The sequence below is a fragment of the Schistocerca serialis genome, chromosome 1 (assembly GCF_023864345.2).
Source record: "Schistocerca serialis cubense isolate TAMUIC-IGC-003099 chromosome 1, iqSchSeri2.2, whole genome shotgun sequence".
Classification (NCBI taxonomy): Eukaryota; Metazoa; Arthropoda; class Insecta; order Orthoptera; family Acrididae; genus Schistocerca; species Schistocerca serialis.
This window is the reverse complement of record NC_064638.1, coordinates 164,631,731-164,639,969: the sequence shown is the minus strand read 5'-3', so window position 1 is coordinate 164,639,969 and position 8,239 is coordinate 164,631,731. Positions and strand designations below refer to the sequence as shown.

Below are 8,239 nucleotides of genomic sequence, written 5' to 3'. Positions count from 1 at the left end.
TGAAGGGACATTCAAGCCTTTTGATCCGACATTCTTAGTGAGTCAGTATTACAGTATGAAGAGTACGTGAGCAATGTACTAATAATAATAATCTTCAAATTTTTTGAGTATTTTGCTTGGTCCTAAATGCGTGATGTTTCTTTATCTTCAGGCGTTGCTGATTGACCAATTCTTAACAGTATAACAGATGTTTACATACAGGTGTTAGAACGATGATAATATAAAACTAAAAGAATAGTCCAATGTGCGGCTGGTCCCGGCGGAGGTTCGAGTCCTCCCTCGGGTATGGGTGTGTGTGTTTGTCCTTAGGATAATTTAGGTTAAGTAGTGTATAAGCTTAGGGACTGACGACCTTAGCAGTTAAGTCCCATAAGATTTCACACACATTTGAACAATAATCCAGTAGTCCGTGTAGTTGTATTTAATTAAGTCGATTGGACTCCAACACAACCGGTTTCACAACTTTTAAGTTGCAGCTTATGGTGTATACATATGCTATGTCATATGGTATAGAGAGTTGTTACAGAAGGCCGCAGAGTGATAGTTAGCGTAGCTGGACAAAGCTCTCAGCCTTTTTATCAAACCATCATCAATGATGAATGTCCAGTTCGTATCAAAATCGCGGACAGTCATCACTTAACCGATTAAAATATGTTCCTGTGGGCCTATGGGAAGCAGCAGAGGATGCCCCTCGTAAATGTTATCCTGGAAAATATAACATAGTTTACAATGTGACTGTGATACTGCTTCTCTGCTGCACAGAGGGAGAACAGACGCGATATGCCGAAAGTGAATGTAATAGATAATGTTCTAATATCCTCTTGAATGCAGCAATATCTGCATGGTAGAGGTTGTAAATGAGAGTAAAGAGTCCTATAAAGCTATGGAAACAAATATACAGATGGTTAGGTTTTCAGATGACATAGCTGTAATACCTGCCCACCCCACCTGCCGCCCACAAAAAAAAAAAAAAAAAAAAAAAAAAAGTTACCTCTGAAGAGCGCTAGAAAACATGGATTTAATACCAAGCGGTAAATACAAAATGGAGGTTAAGACAAGAGAGAAGTACAGGGCTATTACAAATGATTGAAGCGATTTCATAAATTCACTGTAGCTCCATTCATTGACATATGGTCACGACACACTACAGATACGTAGAAAAACTCATAAAGTTTTGTTCGGCTGAAGCCGCACTTCAGGTTTCTGCCGCCAGAGCGCTCGAGAGCGCAGTGAGACAAAATGGCGACAGGAGCCGAGAAAGCGTATGTCGTGCTTGAAATGCACTCACATCAGTCAGTCATAACAGTGCAACGACACTTCAGGACGAAGTTCAACAAAGATCTACCAACTGCTAACGCCATTCGGCGATGGTATGAGCAGTTTAAAGCTTCTGGATGCCTCTGTAAGGGGAAATCAACGGGTCGGCCTGCAGTGAGCGAAGAAACGGTTGAACGCGTGCGGCCAAGTTTCACGCGTAGCCCGCGGAAGTCGACGAATAAAGCAAGCAGGAAGCTAAACGTACCACAGCCGACGGTTTGGAAAATCTTACGGAAAAGGCTAAAGCAGAAGCCTTACCGTTTACAATTGCTACAAGCCCTGACACCCGATGACAAAGTCAAACGCTTTGAATTTTCGGCGCGGTTGCTACAGCTCATGGAAGAGGATGCGTTCAGTGCGAAACTTGTTTTCAGTGATGAAGCAACATTTTTTCTTAATGGTGAAGTGAACAGACACAATGTGCGAATCTGGGCGGTAGAGAATCCTCACGCATTCGTGCAGCAAATTCGCAATTCACCAAAAGTTGACTTGTTTTGTGCAATCTCACGGTTTAAAGTTTACGGCCCCTTTTTCTTCTGCGAAAAAAACGTTATAGGACACGTGTATCTGGACATTCTGGAAAATTGGCGCATGCCACAACTGGAGACCGACAGCGCCGACTTCATCTTTCAACAGGATGGTGCTCCACCGCATTTCCATCATGATGTTCGGCATTTCTTAAACAGGAGATTGGACCGATGGATCGGTCGTGGTGGAGATCATGATCAGCAATTCATGCCATGACCTCCACGCTCTCCCGACTTAGCCCCATGCGATTTCTTTCTGTGGGGTTATGTGAAAGATTCAGTGTTTAAACCTCCTCTACCAAGGACTGCGAGCTCGCATCAACGATGCTTTCGAACTCATTGATGGGGACATGCTGCGCCGAGTGTGGGAGGAACTTGATTATCGGCTTGATGTCTGCCGAATCACTAAAGGGGCACATATCGAACATTTGTGAATGCCTAAAAAAACTTTTTTAGTTTTTGTATGTGTATGCAAAGCATTGTGAAAATTTCTCAAATAATAAAGTTATTGTAGAGCTGTGAAATCGCTTCAATCATTTGTAATAACCCTGTACTAGGGTGTTCCAGGGAATCAGAAAAAGTAAGCAATGAAATTAATGTAAATCAGATACAAACGTCTTAATGCAAATGTGGAGTGGAAAACCTAAATGATGCAACTGCCAAAAAGATTTCTCAAAGGTGGCGAAACCCCTGAGTAGTGCTAAGATTTTAAATAAATTCTTTCTGTTTCCTTTTTTCCATCTTTTTAAATAATGTTGAGACAAACATATCAAACGAACGTTAACATATTTATTCAGTCCAAAAACATCTCCGTCCATTTCAAGCTGTCCAACGTGATCTATGTTCGTTCTTAAGTAAGTTATTACGAGCTTAGAACGCGGTGATAAAACTCATTATTGTCTTCACTAAATAACTAAGGAATATCTTTTTTGTTTTTTTTGCACGGAGGTGCTACAGAAGGCAGGACGTAAATTGACGAACAGTGATTCCACGATCCGAAATAAACTACTTGTCGCACTGAAGGAAGACATTGTGGCTTTTCTAGTTATGAATTAATCCTGGGACTTCCTGATTTGTGGCCATGAAACTTGGTTAGCAGTAACTGTCGAGGTATCTGCATATTATATTAAGTCATTGTCAAAAACGAAGAATCTTTGTCCTGTAACAGCAAAAAGTTTGTATATGAAGATGATCAGGCAGTAGTAATCAGATCAGAGAGAAAAAGCGTAATCATCTGCTTTTTCAGTTTTCCAGCACAGATGTAATTGTGTAGACAAAGGTTAGATGTTGTCTGCTTGACCTTAAATTGGTGGAAAAAATTTTATCGATGTTCTAACAAGAAAATGATTCCGTTCTTACTGATTTCTCTCTAGACAATGAAACGCTGCTTTCAAGACGTCTCAAACAGTAAATTAATGTACAAGTTACGAAACTGTACCGGCTGTAAGCTCGTGTAGCACCTTCTTCTTTTGTTTCTTATTCTCATATATGATGAGCTGAAAGCTAAGACGCCCATTTCACGAAATACAAAAATTTAAGTGGATTGGTAAACTGACTTTAGTGACCATAACGGTGGCACCAACTCTTGGCGCATCAAAGATCTACGAGGGATACGAGTTTCAGCTTGAATCATACATTAATGATGAAGTCCGCCACAGTTGTAAGAATTATTTATTTCTGAAGAGGACAGCTGTAAAAATCATTTGTCTTTAAAAAGGTAAGCAAAACCCTGTTTCAGGACATATCCCCCATCTTCAGGTGCATATTTTATTAAAGTTAATACCAGCAGAAACCATCACTAATTTGCGTCGAAGATTATAGTATGTACTATATGTCTCATGTCCTTGCTAGGTGACATCTGACAGAAGTTTCTGCTGACGGGAATTCTTCACTCATGATAAAATCCGCTACAGCTGTAGAAATTATTTATTTCTAAAAAGGAAAAGACAATCCGATTTCATCACACTTATTCCATCTTCAGGTGCATATTAAAATGTGATGCATCCGAAGATGGGATAATTGTCGTGAAACCGGTTTGTGCTTTTCTTTTCAGAAATAAATAAATTTTACAACAACGGTGGATTTTGTTATTAATAATTAATACCAGTTGTGGAAGTCCAGTCAAGAGAAACGTGGTTTGAATCATACAGCTGTACATTGACGTTTGTGCTTTAACATGGAACAAAAGATAATTGCCCAATTTTGGCACTTGGATCAATTATCTTTCCTATTCTACCAGTGTCAAGTAGGGAGAAAACTGCCGTAGAGGTTAATATCAGCTAACTGTATTTGTGTTAACCCTTTCGTTAACATTATTACAGCGAAATACAGGAAAAAAGACATCACCTGATAAAATTTTCGTTTCCTGGATGTGTCTCTTCTGACAAAAATAAAAATCGGAAGTCCCTTTGTGATACCAGATGCTCCTGCGAGTCTGCGTGGCTCACGAGTCATGCGACCGGAGTCTGTGGACCTCAGGGGGTAAGATTTTGCTCATTACAGTGTTCCGGCGAAACATGCAAATTACTCGAGCAACTTGTGCTGGCGAACGGGACACCTGCCGCGTTATTTCAATGTAATAACAGCGGCCGTCGGCGCTGTTAAAGTTGAACGCCGCACCTCCCACCACCCCTCTCCCTACGGCTGCCTCCGCGGTCGCTGTCACCAACAACTTGGTCGGAAGAGCGTCTGACGGCCGCTGCGGCGTTATTGCGTCCTGTGCGCCCCCTCCCCCACACCGCCATCCTCCTCTCGTCCCCTCACCCCTCCACCCACGAGACGACCACAGTCACAGACATAGAGGACCACCAGAATCGGCTAAACACAGAGTACGCGTCAGGGGTGTTGCAGCAGTTCCCCTATACGTACAGGGCTGCCAACCTTTTTGTGTAAGGCATGTTTTTCTTTCTTTGTAGTATAAAGGTCGTGGTCCACGAAACTCTTCTGTTCCTAACGTTTCGTCCAGAGCTGCGCTGGACATCTTCAGAGGCGCTGCTTCGGCGTGGAGTCTCGCCGACTGACGGATCTGACGTCTGAGAGCGATATACATGCTGTCAGAAATGGGGCGTAGCCGGAGTTACACGTAATACGCAGAGATGATCCTTCTCAATGATAAAACTCAACTATCAATTGTCGTCTTGTCAAAGATAGGCCGTTTAGCGGATCTGCACAGCTACTGTCCACATGCCCCTAAGTTTCATGGCCTCTTCTTTCCAATTTAAATCTATGTTTATATAATTCATTGGGTTCCATACATAGCTGTGGACAATACTTCGTCGTCGTACATAAATGTTTTGATTCATAAGACTTAACTTCGTGACTTCCTGACTGAAGAGCATGCTCTGCTACTGCAGAGATGATCCTTCTCAATGATAAAACTCAACTATCAATTGTCGTCTTGTCAAAGATAGGCCGTTTAGCGGATCTGCACAGCTACTGTCCACATGCCCCTAAGTTTCATGGCCTCTTCTTTCCAATTTAAATCTATGTTTATATAATTCATTGGGTTCCATACATAGCTGTGGACAATACTTCGTCGTCGTACATAAATTTTTTGATTCATAAGACTTAACTTCGTGACTTCCTGACTGAAGAGCATGCTCTGCTGCAGCCGATTTTTCTGTTTTCCCTAGTCAGCAAAGACTTTTGTGTTTCTTTAGCCGTGTATTCACGCTTCTCTTGTTTGTTCCAGTATTAACTTTACTACACATAAACGGAATTTTATATACTCCACATCCTGACAGAGGAGGGCGTTTATCCTTCACAGATCGAAGTGCTTGGCCTATTTTCTTTGTTGGTCTAAAAACCGGTCTAATGTTCTGTTTCCTTAAAATCTTTCCCATCTAAACTGTTTCTTTTTTAATAAAATGGAGAGTGTATTTTTTCCACCATTGGTTTTCACGCTTGCCCGTCGGCATTCCGTTATTTGGTCATGGAATTCAATTCACTTCTTTCTCCGAGTAGCCATTTTGCTCGAAAGCCAGCGTTAGGACGTAAGGTTTTTCGAAAAGTAGCACGCAAGTACAGATGTTCATGTAATAACTCTAATCACTACGCACAACAAAAGAAAGGTATCATTAAATTTCTTGCAGATAGAGCCAAAAGAATTTGCACACCTGAATCCCTGGACGCTGAATTAAAACATTTGTTTCCCCAGCGTTTGCTTTGCTTGAGCACTTTATGTTCTACGTTCAGAGGCTGCTGCTTTTCACTTCTTTTTTTTTCTCAGCGGAGGAGCAACGCCTCTGAAGATTTCCAGCGCAGATTAGGAACGGAAGAGTTTCGTGGACCACGACCTTATACTCCGAAAAGTTTACCATCAATAATGTGTCACCTGGTCGTGAAACCCTTCATTCTATGATTTTCTCTATTTATACAACGGTAAGTCATAAATTATCTTCTTTATTGCTATACCTTTTATTGCAGTACAAATAGGATATATATGTTAACATCACTTTTCAATACAGTGACTTTGCTCTTCAGCACACTCGGTACATCGTTGTACAAATTTTCTGATGCCCACAGTAAAGCGAGCAGCGAGCCACGCTTGCACAACGTGCTTCAGTTCCTGTTCCAAACCAAATCGGCGTCGCCTCAATGTCTCTTTGAATGGACCAAGTAAGTGGTAGTCGGAAGCGGAAATATCAGGACTATACAGAGGATGATGTAAGTTTGCAGCATTACACTGTACGGTATAGTGAAACATGGACTGTGCAGAAAACCGGAAAAGAAGAGGAACGAAGCGTTTAAGACGTGGTGCTACAGAAAAATGTAGAAAATTATGTGGACTGGTAAGGTGAGGAATAAGAGGGTTCTACGGAGAACCGGCAAGGAAAGGAGTATGTGAACAACACTGACATGATGACAGGATGATAGGACGTCTGTTAAGACATCAGGGAACAACTTCCATGGTAGCAGAGGAGGCAATAGAGGATAAAAACTGTAGAGGAAGACAGAGAGTGGAATACATCCAGCAAATAATTGAGGACGTACTCTGAGATGAAGGGTTTGACACAGGAGAGGAATTCGTGGCGAGCTGTGTCAAAACACTCGGAAGACCTCTATTTAAAAAATGTGCTCTGTAGTGACAGAGAGAGGATTTTACTTCGTAGAGAATGGGTATTTCTGCTGTATTTTTCAGACAATAGTGAATATACTGACGGAAAAAATGGCAGTATTAAAAACTAAGTAATGAAAAGCAATGAAATTTCGGGAATATTTATGTCTAGCTAACATATTTCAGTGCGGCAACGGCCTTGCCGCAGTGGATACACCGGTTCCCGTCAGATCACCGAAGTTAAGCGCTGACGGGCGTGGCCGGTACTTGGATGGGTGACCATCCGGACCGTCAAGCGCTGTAGCAATATTTTGGGGTGCACTCAGCCTCGTGATGCCAATTGAGGAGCTACTCGACCGAGTAGTAGCGGCTCCGGCCAAAGAAAACAATCATAACGACTGGGAGAGCGTGTGCTGACCACACGCCTCTCCTATCCGCATCCTCAGCTGACGCTGACACGGCAGTCGGATGGTCCCGATGGGCCACTTGTGGTCTGACGACGGAGTGCTGTGCTCAACATATTTAAGTGATTAACATTTGCGAGACTACAGGTTAATGTAGAGGCGACATAAGCTACTGCATATGTGAAATGCCGGTACATTAATAACCGTTGTAACTGGCAGAATGTTGAATGCAAGTGTGCATGCATTGTGCTGTACAGGTGTTGGATGTTGTGGTGTCACCGCCGGACACCACACTTGCTAGGTGGTAGCTTTAAATCGGCCGCGGTCCATTTAGTACATGTCGGACCCGCGTGTCGCCACTGTGTGATCGCAGACCGAGCGCCACCACAAGGCAGGTCTCGAGATACGGAATAGCACTTGCCCCAGTTGTACGACGACTTTGCTACCGACTACACTGAAGAAGCCTTTCTCTCATTTGCCGAGAGACAGTTAGAATAGCCTTCAGCTAAGTCAATGGCTACGACCTAGCAAGGCGCCATTAACCATTTAAAGATAGAGTCTCACTTGTATCATCAAGGAATGCTGTAAACAAATGATGGATTAAAAGTTAAGTATTATAGCAGCTACGTACTTTTCTTGCTACCATTCATTACGTATCCTGTTTCAGACCTCTATCTAGCCTACGTGAGTAACGCGTGCCTTTCGGCTACTTCAGTGTGGCGTAGCTGTCTTGTTACGCCACAACAGATGTCAGTTTGTGGAACGGAGTTCCAAGCCTGTTGCATTTGATGTCCCATATGTGCTCGACTGGTGACAATCTGGAAACCGAGCAGGCCAAGGCAACATGTCGACACCCTGTCGGGCATGTTGGGTTGAAAAACACTCCCTGGAACGCCATTACCTCAAACGTGAGTTTGCAGAGGGTTCCAGCAGTG

General features: G+C 42.7%; 1 pseudogene; it reads left to right on the top strand.

Moving 5' to 3' along the window:
• The first annotated feature begins 7,089 nt into the window (after window positions 1-7,089).
• On the top strand, window positions 7,090-7,207 carry LOC126425927 (5S ribosomal RNA; annotated as a pseudogene).
• The last annotated feature ends 1,032 nt before the right edge of the window (window positions 7,208-8,239 follow it).